This window comes from Vulpes lagopus, chromosome 16 (genome assembly GCF_018345385.1).
Source record: "Vulpes lagopus strain Blue_001 chromosome 16, ASM1834538v1, whole genome shotgun sequence".
Taxonomy (NCBI): domain Eukaryota; kingdom Metazoa; phylum Chordata; class Mammalia; order Carnivora; family Canidae; genus Vulpes; species Vulpes lagopus.
The window spans coordinates 31,366,988-31,382,352 of NC_054839.1; positions in this window are offsets into that span (position 1 = coordinate 31,366,988).

Here is a 15,365-nt window from a genome sequence, read left to right on the forward strand (position 1 = left end):
AATTAATGATACATGTTGACCTTACAAACAACTTTATTTTTATATATTCCCATCCTTTCTCCACCCTCTCCAGAGTTCTGAGGTTCTTGCATTATATGAAGTAGAGTCTCAAACAGTATTTATATTTCTTTTAAGAAAAGTCCCCGAAATTTGACTAATTTATAGGCTGAGATAGGTTTACTTTGAAGCAAGTGAAGCTTTAGTTTTGGTAACCCTCATTTGTGTGGGCTCCTTCCAAGCTCCTGCAGCTAACTTTGTATATTTTGTGGAATTTTTTTCTTCAGCGGTAATCTTTCCAATATTACTTTTGGCCCCAGAAAACTGGGATCTGCCCTGCTGATAGATTCTGTGCACATAATGGTGCAATATCAGGATCCCCTCAGCCACATCCTGATTCTGTTGCAGGCTGTGTCAATCTAGATCTGGAACACTGTACATTCAATGGTTTTGTCAAGAAATCCAATACACATCAAGGATTTCTGTATGTGTTTATTTTTTTTTTCCTTTGGTCATGTTTACCGAAGACATTGAGTGGGGAGACCTGGCAGAAGGGTAGGTGGGGTGGGCAGAACTGAGTGGGAGTGGAAATCCTACATCATGTAACAAAGTATTTTAAAAAGTATCACATGAGATAATGTCTGTTTTTTGGACTTCTTTCTTGGCCTTGCCTCTACCAAGTCTCAATGGCTGTTACTTTCTTTTTCCTTATACCCCCTCCTCTGGATGCCCTTTGTTCTTTTGAATTTCCCCAGAGGTCTTCAAGCTCCTTTGCCCTCTATTGCACAGTGCCATGTGGCTCTCTCCCTCCTTCTACCCCAGGCTGGCTCCTCATTCATCATAGGACCTAGGAACTTCCAGCTGTATTTAACTGGCCTCTGCTCTTTAGTGAAACCTTTTTACTTTGGTGTCTCAAATCTCACTATAAGGGCTCTTTGCAGTATTTTGTTCTCCAAATTATACAATTCTTACACCAAGCAGAATTATGGTAACTGAAACATTCTTTACCTCTGTTTTCTTACATGCACATTTTAATATTTGAACTGTACTTAATTGAAAAATCCTGAGGACTGCACGATTTGCTGACTTGTCTCCTCGTCTCCTTGCTCGGTAGTAGTAGCACATGCTAGAAGCTCAATAAATGAATGTTGACTATTAATTGAATGAAATTAGCATTTTTAAGAGGTGGCATATTGATATCCACACTCTTGATTTGACTTCATGTAGAAGCTGCAAGGAAAAAAATAAAAAAGAAAAAAGAAGCTGTAAGGAGCATTCACTCACTGGGCCTTTTCTCTGGAGGGTTCACAGAATCCATACAGACTGGAGGAGCAAGGAAAGGGAGAAAAGCCAACCCAACCCCTCCTCCCCCCCAAAAAAAACAACCAAAAAACAAAACATACACACAAAAAAAGCCCCTAAAAACAAAACAAAACAAAACAAAAAAGCCCTAATCCGAATGAATCTACCTATTGACAACTTTGGTGAGTAATAATAGGGACATTGTGAACTAAAGAATTCCTACAATTGACATATGTATGCTTTCACATCATTTTAGAAGCATGCTTTATAGGCTTTGGGACTTTCACAAGAAGATAAATTCTATCAGAAAATAATCTAATATGTAGAGGGCTTTTTAGAAATTTTGTACACAAGATAATAGAGAAACAGAATATGTAAAATTGTAAAGAATAGGCTTTATGATAAAGAAAAGAGCTAACAAGTCTTTTTGTTCATCTCAAATGTTTTGAATCCTGCTGAATATAATCGTACAGGGAAAAGCAACATTCAAAATAGCAACAGAAGCAACAAAGTATTTTTAGGCCCCTGAAATGGCTTTCTACTTTGTAGGGCTCCGGCTTGTCATAAATTGGAACTTCTATTTCCCTTTAGTTAGTGCCAATTCTCTTCTTGAAGATGAGACGTATTTTTCTGATCGTACCAATGTATCCCTCTAGTTTCATTGGCCATTGTGAGTCCTTGGATTTGACTGGGACCAACTCTTTGGTTCAGGATAGGAAGAGAGCACTGGTGATGGATGCAGCTTGTACTCGGCATTTTCTCTGGCATGTCTTGGATCTGGTTTTGTCAGCCACTTGATTCGGAATGAAGAGAGTGAAAGCCATGAGGTATTATTGGCATGCAGCTGGAAGTCCCCACCCAGTCCACTGACAGGATGCAGTATTATGGTCACAAGTTTACTATTAACCATAGGCTCAAATAAGCTTGAAGGCTAGTTAGATCTGCTCTTGGAGCCCGCTCTCATTATTTCTGAGAGACAATATTAATACCAGAATTTTCCATGGTAAGTCATGACTTGAACAGTTTTTTGGTTCAGCAAAACTTGTAAGACATGAGATTTGATAGAATGAAATAAAGATGAAAAGAAAACACACATATTTTTCTTCTTATGACACTATTTATTGCAACTCTATCTTCCATTCCTCTTCAAGACATTTAGTCATCAGACTTTTTCTCAGCAGAGACACGAACTGAGAACATGAACCTAAAATATTTTTAGGGACAGATTGACAGGAACTTGATTTAGGATTAGGAGACATTGTTAGTTTGGGACAATATGTTGTTTTAAAGAGTACACATAGCCTGAGACTTCAGTAAAAATTCATTTAAAAAATTCAAAATAAATAAAGCAAATGTAAGGACATTTTCCCTTTACTTTGCTTTTCTTTCCTTGGTATTGTAGTATTTTCTAAAAAGTAACAGCCACCTCCATTTATGGCTTATACTATTCATGTAACCATAGTGGTATCATTGATTTCTAATTTTATGGCAAACCGTTCTTGCTGGTCCAATGTCTATTCATTTATTACTGTTTGTTCCCAAGGGAGGGAGATGAGTTCATTGATCCAGTGGTGCACTGGCTGGGAAATATTTAATGTTTATTTCTATCACTGAAGTTATTTCAGGTTTGGCTATTGACAGTCATTCAAATGCACCAATCAGTATAGCCCACAAGACATAACAGAATCTCCAGCAGCCTTCCTCTCTGCAGATGGACTCACTTGCCAGGCAGTTGTTCTCCAGCAGCATTTGCCAGATGGCTGTCAGACATTCCAGATTTGAATTTCAGTTAATTTTGATGTCTTTTGGTGGAAGAAATATGCAAAAAACACTTGATCTCTACTCTTTCTCAATGATCAAGGATTATTAGAGCTTTAGCATCCTTGAATATATTTGAGAATTTTTGACCTTTATAATGACTGTAATACCTATATCTTCCTGTGTTATTTCTCAATGGAGCTCCTTTGCTGTGTGCAGCAAGAGAAAAATTCTGCTTTCAGATTTGCACCACAGTAACAAATACTTTGCTTCATGCCAATATAGTTGTCCACATTTAAATGCTAAAAACTTGATTTTTATTTTGAGACCCTTGGCCGTCTGCCCAGCCTTAGTCTTTGAAGCCATTTTCATCTTTCCAGGCATCCTACACCTGCTGGCTCCTTCAAGGAAGCATGAATACCCAGAAGTGGTGGAGATAGTTCTCCTGGAAACCCATGTTTTGTTGGGCTTGTTCTAATTAAGTTGAATTTTGACTTTCAAGATCATTTAGTTTTGGGGCCTTGTATTGATTCTTTATTATTTTTTTTTAAGATTTTACTTATTTATTTGAGAGAGAGAGAGAAACAGTGCGAGAGAACACAAACAGAGAGGAGAGCCCGACTCAGGGCTCCATTCCAAGACCCTGGGATCATGACCTCAGCCAAAGACAGATGCTTAACTGATTGAGCCAACCAGGCACCCCTCCTTCCACTGATTTTTGCCTTTTACTCTTGGATTTAACACTTGGCTTCTGTCTCTTAGACCTTCAAACCTCTTTTTCTCCCAGTGGTCTTTGGTTTGGTTGTCCCTCCCACTCTGAGTATTCACAGCCTCTACAGTTCCCATTAAAACCCAGGGAATCCAATTCTGATCTCAACCAAATACTTGGTCATCAACACGATGGAATTAGATTGTCAGTCCCTTCAAGAGGAAAAAAGTCATGTATTGTTTGACCATTTCTATGTTCTTTAAGCAAAATAAGTATAAGACTCCTGCTTTCTGGTTAGGAGCTCCAGATGTTCTGTGCTATTATAGCAGTGTTTATACTTCCATTCTAAAATTGTGATTTAATATTAAGCATAGCTTATTCATTAAAAAGTCATACAGTGCACTGGCTTCTTCACAAAGTTAGTTGTTTTTCCTCACATCTTTTGGGGAAGTTCATGAGAGTCTGAGAGAAGTAGCATGGGGTCTTGTTCATAATAAGAACTAGACAAATGTGGCTGAATACATGACATCAGTTAGACTCTTTTCATCTCAAAGTAAAAGAAACTCTGTGACTCAAACTGGCTTACACACTAATGAAGTTTACTTTCTTATAAAACAGGAAGACCAGCAGTAGGACACTGATTACCACCCTTACATGTCGGTTGCTTCCTACCTCAATGATGTTATAGAGATCCACATTCTTCCTAGCTGTGTTCTGCAATTCGTAGTGTTGGCTTTATGTGTAGATAGTAATATGCCATAGCAGTTTCCAGACATGAAAAATCCAGAACAAGAGATGCTATGCTATCTAGTAACTTCTAGGCGGGGGTACTTTTCCCAGAAGCTCCCAAGAAGGCATCTTCATACTTTCCTTTGGTCTGAATTGAGTCATAAGCTCATTAATGAAATAGTCACTAACAAAGGAAGTGACATTCCCCATAGACAAATCAAGTATACCTCTGAATGTGAAGATGGGGTCAGCTTTTGCTGGGAAAAGAGATGAATTTTCCAAGATGGCGCACCAGCTTCAATGATGGAAGAACCTCTTCACAGTTTGATGATAAGAGTATTAAAGAGTGGTCTGTACTTTTGAGAAATGTGTTGTATTGACATTTCTGAGGGAAAAGCACCAAGAAATAGTTTTTTTTTTTTTTTTTTTTTTGGCAATCTTAGGATGATTTTCAAAATCTGATATTTTTATAAAATAAAGAAGTTCAATATGGAATTGTGACACTTGACACAGTTAAAATAGTAGTTAGTAAAATATTGATGCTTCATTATCAATTTTTAAATGAAATAATTCCAATTTAATTTGTCTGAATTATTTCACAATGTTTTGATCTGATTCTTAATATGCCCATGTAGGATGGCAGAACAAATATAAAAGTCTTCATTTCACAGATGTAACCAGGAATAGAAAGATAAAATAATTGTACTTATTGTCCTTCTGACTCTGATCCTGAGCCTTTTCATTATAATGGGTGCTCATTGTTTTCCTTGATTTTCTCTTTTAACTAGAGGATATGCTTTTTAAGGTAAGTAATTCATCTTCCATGAATTCTAGTGCCTAGTATTTTAGGATTCAGGGAATGTTGATTATAAATGATCTGCTGAACTAAGGCAAGATTAAAAATCTTGAGTTTGAATCTTTCCTTGACAGTGATGCACCTCTGGACAGAGCAATTAATCTCTGCCTGGATCAGTCTTAGCATTTTTTATATGCAAGTAAATCTGTTCTCCTACAAAATTAAAAAAAAAAACAACAATAAGACAAGTAAGTACCAGTTTGGAACTTAATTTCCTCTTGACTTTTTGTGGCTACTTCATAGAATTGCTTATAAAAAAGACTGTACTTTAAAGACATGAAGCCATTAATATGCCAGAAAATCAGAAGATTATAAAGTTAGTCAAGGACAGATTCGAGCAAAGCCAAAACCCAATGTAACTAAAACAAACAAAAAAGAAAACCAGAAACCATTCCTTGGAGGCAAACAGAATCACCAGCTTCCGAATAGGGCTTCTCTGGGAAAGGGCATGATCTACTGGACGTGGGTCAACCTAATATATGCAGTTCAAGATAAGATAATGGCATCAACATCAACAAAATCTACAATTAAATCATTTAAGATGTCTGAGACCAAATGCTTTCTGTCATAAATACATTTATTTCTATTAAGTTATATTATTGTAATTTAAGAATAATGTTCTAAATGAATTGAATTAAATGGTACTGAGTTTTCTTATGGCCTCCTTTGTGGTTGGTGCTCTGTTGACTCCCATCAGAAACACTTGTCGGTCCTTCTCCATCTATGGACTTGGTTGGGAGGATTCCTCCGTAAATGGCCCAGGATGATGAACTAACATCTAGAAACTAAACCTGGGTGGATAAAGAAGTGGCCTTGTATCAACATTTACCTGTACGGAGTCAGGTAAAAACAGGCTATATATTTTTTTTGTGTTTTCACCTTAAACCCTCTCTCATTCCAAAATTGCGTTTGTGTGTGTGTTTTTATCAATGCTTTGATCACAACCAAAGTGAACAAGTTCATCTTCATGGACAGTTGCTGCAAAAGCTTTTCAGGCAGTAAATGTCTTTATTCTGTGGTATGTGGTCTGCACAAGTCTGTAGGAAGGAAAACACCGACATAAATTAATCAGAGTAGAATACTTTCTAGTAATGTGTGAATAAAACAATAAAAATAAAAATGCTTCTTTTCAGCCACTAGTTAAAATGGATCATCATTTAAATGTAGCATTATATATGTTTTTATGAATGCCATTTGTATATAAAAACCAAACTTTGTTATCTCTTTCATTTTGGTGAATGAAAGAAAAATTGGGGGCCTCAGAAGTGTGTACTGTTTTTGTTGTAGCACTCGTGTCTAGATTCAATTTAAAAAAGAACCAAGCATTGCATCCCCCCCCCTTTATAAAGAGCCAAGCATTTTTAAAACAAAAAAGTGGGCTATTTCTATTATGGGAAATGTTGCATTATTCAACATATGTGTGCTGAGCTCATGAATTATCTTAGTTCCTTTCTCTCTCTTTTAAAACCTGCCTTCATTTTTGTCACAAGTTAAAGATGAAAAAAGAATGAATTAACTGTGATGGCTAAATGAAATCATGTTCTTGTTTAAAATCCATTTTAGTTGCCCATCTTGGCCTTGTCTCCTCATTTGTAAGGCCACCTCCAATCCTGAGTGTCACTAAATTTTAATGACGTGCTGAATGGCTTGTGTTAGCTTCTTGGCTGTTTTGGTCTGGTGGGGCACAGCAGACTCATTTCAGTTGGCGGTGATTCTACCTCAATAAACTGCAAACGACGCTGATGACTTACTTTTCTGCCAGTACATTTTCGTAAAACATTTCTTCACTCTATGAGAAGCCAAATTTGAAATCATACCCTAGGTCAAGAGAAAAGGTATTTGAAAGTCTTGATATAATTGCTGATTCTTTCTGGGAAAAGATTAGCTATAGTTTTAGCAATACCTTCTATTATTTATCTCATAGCTAAATTATTAAAATATTTCTTAGGAAAACGGATTAATTCATTAAAGCTGACAAGTTCTACTGATTTTAAATGATAGTTAGTCTGTAAGCACTAGGGAGTCATTCAGTTATGTAGATCCTTTGTAAACATAGCCCTGAACTGTGAAAACTGGGAGATGTTTTTAGGGGAGGTGGTGGACTCTTCTCTTGCAAGGAAGGAAGAGAATTCCTTCTCTTGCCAAAGGAATGCTGTTTGCTTGTGGTGGTTGGAATGGGTCCTGGTACAATGGGAAGAGGGGGATTGGGTTAAATGACTCCAGAGATGTCTTCAAGACCAAAATCTCAATGACCTTTTCCCATAATGAATTCCAACTGACTTTGTTCAGTGCCAATGATTTCAATCTCTATATTCAGACCCCTCTATGCTCCAGTGCTTATTTTGCTGTGTAACCCAGATATGAAATAAAGCTTCTTCTCATGCTCCTGATATCCAAATATTGTTTTCTAAGACTCTTGCAAAAATCATGGATTTGAGCATCTAAAGGTTGCCTCATGATTTCTGCTAATTTTTGGAGCCTTTATTCATATAGTCCTCTATTTTTCTGCCTCTCTTTATCTCACATCTACCACAGAGTTCAAAATCATTTTCCTGCTTTTGGCAAAGCAATTCTCATCCTTCCCCACCCCCCACCCCCAACCTTGCATAACCTAAACTCACAAAAGTACTCAGCAGAACAGAGGCTTTACTTCTCCTTATATAGCAGTTGGGGATCATAGCAAAGAAGAGAAATATACACAGAAATAGAGAAGCTAGGGGAGAATGGAAGGTCACCAGGCTATCAGTGTTTCTCTCCTCTATTTTTTAAAACCAAAATTTATTTAAATGATCAGCTGGTCAAATGTTTTTCTAGCCTAACTCAGAGAGGATTACCTTCTAAAGTAACTAATCACTGTGGCAAGGACGGTGACTTATTAAACATATCTCATATTTGACATTAGCTCTCCTTTCCTGAACATCACCTGCAAAAAAAATGCCTTCCTCTTTCCTTTTTATAGACTCTTTCCTTTTCAAATTATGTTAAAAACTTGACTCCATGGCATGGTAACTCATCTGGAACCATTTGGATGTTGCCTGCCTGTTTATCTGTCGAGTCTCCACTGGATGTAATCTAACTTCTCCATTTATGGAGGATATGGTCTGGGAAAATAGGGCCAAAATAAAATTTGAACACATTTCTGTCCAGTCAATGTTGATAAGCCCTGATATTTCAGCTTGATCTCTGTTAGAGATGAAGATGAAACTGAAGCTAAAAGGTAGCATATTGAGACAAATTAGAAAGGTAAGTGTCCAGAATGAAGGCATTTTTGTTGCAGTTTTACCCCACTGCCCTTATCCACGCTTATAATCAAATCCTCATTAAGCCTCTGGGACCACCTGGTACTGCTACATTGAATAAATTCAGTGCAGATAACGCATCTAGCTGGGAATATTGAAGAAAATGCAAAATAATGCTTTTTGAAGTTTTTAATAAGAGTAAGTTTCAATGCTGGAATGAAGAACTGTGAGAGATTTGGGTTTAATTGGTTGCTGGCCTAAATTAGAATAAACCATGCTTGGATATTTTTCTTATAACTTGAGAAACGCTATTGAATGTCTTTTGATTGTTTTCAAGCTGCAGCTGAGTGTAACAATTTTTTTCCTAATGTATTTGAGAGTTTGCAAAACTTTGCTTACAATAGGAACTTAAACAATTATAGGTTTGAATTCACTAAACAGGACCACAAAGCAATTATGTATTTAAATCTATAGAGTGAAGCTCTGGTGTTTATCTAGCTGTGTGTTTTAGTAATGTGGCAAATCGACTAGAAATTTATCCTTCTTTTTATTAAGCTTGCATTTACGTACATGGTATACTCCTTTTTTCTCTTAGAAGGTATCTGTTTTCACCATGTTTTGAGATTTGTTTCTTCTTCCTTTAATTTTTTTCATTTAATCCAAGGATTAACTTTATTATTTCTTTTCTTTTCTTCTTCCCTAAGGGCTGCAACATTTTATGATGTTCTAAATCTTCCAGCATTGAATAGAATATAAATGGAATTCCACATAAGCAAATATGTTATCTATCACCCTTTTCTGGGCCTGCCAAATATCAGACAAAGTTCATTCTTTGCTTTTGGGTTTTTTTTTTTAAAGATTTTTAAAAATTCATTTATTAGCGACACACAGAGAGAGAGATTAAGAGAGAGAGAGAGAGAGAGAGAGAGAGGCAGAAACACAGGCAGAGGGAGAAGCAGGCTCCATGCAGGGAGCCTGACAGGCTTTTGGGGTTTTAACATATATATATTATTTTCACTTGGGCATTTAAAATACTTTATCAAGCTTGAGTGTTTTCTGAGTCTCTTCTATTTTTATATAAATTGATATGTTTAGTAAGTAGAACACTTCTCTCTTTCTATAGTTCTGTGATTGGGCTCTTCCAAAACAATGTTTCTTCTGAGAAAAAACAGTATGAGTGTACTGGATTTAAAGTTACAGGGATAGCAGCAATTATTCAATACCCGGATTTCTGATTAAAGGACCAATCTCATCTGACAAAAAAGGAAGCCTGAGATTCAGAAGAAAAGTGACTTATATAAGTTAATGGTAGAGTTCTGTATTCTTTCTGGTACAGCCTGCTGCCTCTCATCTGGAAATCCTCCCACACTCATTGAATTCCCCCACACACCAAGACTGTATCGGGATTATTTTTAAGAAAGAGCATGAATGGGAGTGGGGGAGGGGCAGAGAGAGAGAGAGAGAGAGAGAGAGAGAGAATCCTGAGTAGACTCTACCCCCAGCTTAGAGCCCATCTTGGGGCTCGATCTCATGACCCTGAGGTCATGACCTGAGCCAAAATCAAGAGTGGGTCACTTAACTGAGCACCCACCCAAGCACCCCTCAATAGGGGATTTTTTAAATTAAAAATTTTCAACTTTATTGAAATATAATTGACATGTAATACTATGTACATTTAAGGTGCAAAATGTGATAGTTAGATCCTGATTTCATTTCCTCCAGATACATACCCAGAAGTAGTGTTGCTGGATGATATAGTAGTTCTATTTTTAATGTTTTATGGAAACTTCATACTGCTTTCCATAATGGTTGTACCAATTTATATTCTCAGCAACTGTATTCTAGGGTTGCCTTTTCTCAACATCCTTGCCAACAGTTGTTATCTCCTGTGTTATTGATAAATGTTAGTGGGGGTGATCATCAAGTAGATGTGACTGCTGGTTGACCCTGAGCTGAACCCAAGCAATCAGAGGCTCCTCATCCCCTGTCCTTGAAATGTAGGCCCCGTCCACTTCATCCAAAGTGGGAAGCATTTTCAAGGACACAGCCTTAAGAGCACAATGTGTTGTTTTGACCATCTGGATGGGATATGTAGATAAACCCAGTTAAGGCCTTTGTATACTTTTAAGATTCTGATTGACTGGTCCCAAGGTCTACCTGTCTTATGACTGCTGAAGACAACTCTTGTAAGTAAGTTCCTTTGCTTGTTAAAACTGCTACCTACCAATCTGGGATGGTTTGCCTCTTTTTTTGGTCTCTTCCTGCCTTCCATGAGTACAGTAGAGGATAGAGTAGAGCTTGAAGGAGTCTTTGTACTGGAGAACATAGCCCCATATGCATAGAGCATCTGAAACCCTGGGTAGAACTGGTTGGGATGAAAAGATCTGATTGATGGGGTTCATCCAATTTCCTTAACATGACTTACAATACCTTTCTTGCTCTAGCTCTTCACAATTTAATCTCAACTATTTCCATGGCTGTTTTCAAAACAAACATTCCAGCCATAAGAAACTATTTATTTACTTGTTTATGACCAAGCCATGGTTTCTCTTGCCTCTGGAACTGTGAAAGTATGCTTCCTTCTGTTTTGAATAATCCCGTTCCCCTCCTTCCTACATCGTGGATACATATTTCCTGACTAACTCCTCCTTATTCTTTCTTTTTAGGTCAGATGTCATTTCCTTGGGAAGTTGTTCCCAATTCCTAGGCCTAGGTAATGAGTCTCTCCTAGACTCTTCCATAGAATACTATTCACCATTGTTCTCATACAAAATATATTTGAGTTACAATTTCTGACTTACTTTCTGTATTGCCCACAAAACTGTAGCTCATTAAGGACAGAGATTCTGTAATGCTATCATTTCTCCAGATCCTAGCATGGTGACTGAGACATGACAGGTATTCTCAAATATTTGTAGAAGGTGTGAGTGGTTGACAATCTTCAATGAACCAAATGGAGGGCAGAGAAATATATTGCCCCAAATTATTCTGAGTTAAACAGGTGAAGTAATTCATTCATTCATTTATTTGTTTCTGCATTTATTTATTTATTTTTATAGCCAAACTTGGAAGGCATAAAGTTTCATTTAGGAAGAACTTGAAGGATTGTTTCAGATGCATCTGGCACTTTAGCAAATTATATTTTCTAAGCATGGGTTCACCAATATATACCCCATTTGATATGCTCTTCAGAGAATATGACATTAACAATATTCTTTCTCCATTAAAACTGATGTGTGTTTGTATCTGCCTTAACCAACAGAATGTGGCAGAAGTGATGCTGCATGACTTTCAAGTCTAGGTTATAATTAGGGAGTCTGATTCTACCTTGCTGTCTATTTCTCTCTCTCTCAGCTTGCTCACTTTTAGAACTCAGCCACCATGTTGTGCAGAAGCCCAGGCCCCATGGTGGGGCCATGTGTACATGTCCAGACCAACTGCCCTAGTTCAGGTCTCGGCTGACAGCTGGAATCAAATGCCAAACTTGTGAGTGAGCAAGCCTTCAGATGATTCCAGGTGCCAGCCTTTAAATCTTCTAAGCTGAAGCCCCAAACATATCGTGCAATAGAGGCAAGCTGCCCTGGGTGCCTTGTGTGAATTCCTGACCCTCAGAAATCATGAGAGATAAGCAATGACTATTGTGTTTAAGTCACTGCCTTTTGAGGTGATTATTATTCAGCAGCAGATAATACAGACAGCAGGGTGATTTCCCCACCTCTCTTGTTTGCTGGCTTTTCCCACTGCAGTCAGAACATGCTTCTTTGGAAACACAATCAATATATTAAGTTTGTATAAAATAAGAGGAAGTTGAAATGGAATTCCATGAGGAGAAATAAAAGGTTAAGAATGGAAGTTTTAAAAAATGAAGCGATTGAAAATTAATAGTTAAAATATTGTTAGTTAAAACTACAAAGATTAAAAGTAAAAGTTTTAAAAACAAAAGAAAAAAAATTTTTTTAAAGATTTTATTTATTAGGATGCCTGGGTGGCTCAGTAGTTGAGTGTCTACCTTCAGCTCAGGTGGTGATCCCGGGATCCTGGGATGGAGTCCCACATCGGGCTCCCCAGAGGAAGCCTACTTCTCCCTGCCTATGCCTCTGCCTCTCTCTCGGAGTCTCTCATGAATAAATAAATAAAAAATCTTTAAAAAGATTATTTATTTGAGGGAGAGAGAGAGTGCGCATGTGCACAAGCTGGGGGAGGGATCTAGGGAAAGGAAAAGGGAGAAGCAGACTCCCCATTGAGCAGGAAGCCTGACCTGGGGCTCAATCCCAGGACTCTGGGATCATGACCTGAGCCAAAGGCAGATTCTTAATCAGCTGAGCCTTCTAGTTTCCCCTAGACTAAAAATTTTAAAGCAAATTTAGGAATAATATAAATAAAATGGGGATCCCTGGGTGGCGCAGCGGTTTGGCGCCTGCCTTTGGCCCAGGGCACGATCCTGGAGATCCGGGATCGAATCCCACGTCGGGCTCCCGGTGCATGGAGCCTGCTTCTCCCTCTGCTTGTGTCTCTGCCTCTCTCTCTCACTATGTTCCTATCATAAATAAATAAAAATTAAAAAATAAATAAATAAATAAATAAAATGAATTAAACATGTTAAAATGAAAAATCCACTATTTGTTTCAGTGTTCCTTATCCCTGTCTTCCTTCTTCCCTCCCTCCTTCCTTCTTTTCTTTCCTTCTTTCCTTTTTACTTTCTTCCTTTTCCCCCTTTCCTTTCACAAAGAACTGATTTTCAAAGAAAAGCTATCCTTGTAAACCAAGAATTAAATGTATGAAAAAATAATCAGTTTCACTCACAAACACATTCAAATTAAAATTCCAATGATATATATATATATATATATATATATATATATATACACACACACACACACACATATCTACATATATAGATGTATTTTATTTTATACTAGCTGGGCAAGTCCAAACCCATAGGGCAGGCTGTCTTGAAAGGCGTGCAGTTAGGAAGAGCAGGTTGGAACTTTTGGTTTCCTAAAGCTGAAGCCATTGTCCAGTGAAGTTTCTTCTTTAGGAATACAGGCTCTGGAACTTTGAACTGATTGAATCAGTCCATTCAGATTATCTAGGATAATCTCACTTACTTAAAGTCAACTGATTACGGACTTTAATCATATTTATAAGATACTATCACAGCAACACCCAGAATTAGTGCTTGATTGACTAAGTGAAGACCATATTCCACCAAGTAGACACACAAAATTGACCTTCATGCCTTCATTTATTCCTTCTCTGACTCTCTTCCTTTCTTAATGTAGACTTGTTTCTGATCATATCCTTTTCCTTCTGCCTAGAGTTCTGCTGGTGATAAATTCCATATTTTTACTTGTCTAAAAAAAATCTTAGAATGTCTTTATTTCTCTTTCACTTTTTAACAATAATTTTGCTGTGTTTATAATTCTAAATTGAGAGTTCTTTTTCAATACTTTAATGATTTCGCTCCATTCTCTTTTTGCCTGCATGGCTTCTAGCAAGATGTGCACTATAATTCTTGTTTGTTCCTCTAGAGGTAAAGTGTTTTCTCCCCTCTGGCTTCTTTCAAGATTTTTTTTCTTGTGTTTAGTTTTCTTCAGTTTGAAGGATATGTGTAGGTTAAGATGATTTTTTAAAAAAAATCCCCCCTGGTGTTCTCTGAGCTTCCTAGATTTGTGGTTTGATATCTGTCATTAATTTTGGAAATTTCTTGGTCAATATTACTTAAAATATTTCTTCTGCTTCCTTCTTGCTCTCATTTCCTATATTTTCCATATTGTTTCACAGTTCTTGGATGTTCTGCTCTATTTTTAAAAAATACTTATTTTTCTTTGATTTCACTTTGGGAAGTTTCTACTGACCTATATGCAAGCTCACTAATTCTTTCCTTACTGTGTTCCAGCTTACTAATGAGCCCATCAAAGACATTCTTCATTTCTGCTAGTGTTTTTGATTTGTAGTATTTCCTTTTAATTATTTCATGTATTTTCTGTCTTTCTGCTTACCTTACCCATTTATTTTCATACATTGCCTACTCATTAGAACTTTTCTTATATTAGTCATAATTACCTAAAACTTCCTGTCTGTGTGATACCTATCTGCTTTGATTATTGCTCTGTCTGGCAAACAGTAGGTACTCAACCTTAAGGGGAAAGAGTGAGTAAATGAAAAGAAGAATAAATGAAGATAACAGAAAGTTCTATTATTGAGGTACAAAGGTTTAAAAACATAAAAATATATGTTTAGTAAAACAAGGTAAAATATGGAAAGAAGGATAACACACTATGATAGGTTGAAAAATGGCTCCAGAAGATTTCCAGATCCTAATCCCTGGAATCTGTGAACATTACTCATATGATGAAAAAATACTTTTTAAGTGTGATTAAATGAAGGATCTTGAGACAGAATTATTCTGGATTATCGAAGGGACCTTTAAATGCAATCGTGAGTGTCCTTACAAAAGGGAGGCAAAGGGAGATTTGATATAGACAAAGAAGGCAATGACCATTGGAGCAAGATTCTATGAGGCTGGTTTTGAAGGTAAAAGATGGCCAGAGCCATGATAGAAGGAATACAGCTCTAGAAACTGTGTGGTCCTGCCTATTCCTTGGTTTCACTAACCTGAAACCATTTTTGACTTTTGGTCTCTGGAATTGTGGGAATAAGTAGGTATTGTTTAGGATACCAAATGTGTGGTACTTTGTGACAGCAGTCATAGGAAACTAATGTACATGGTGACATTCTTAAAAGAGGTCTGAATGGCCTCTGGCTTCCTATA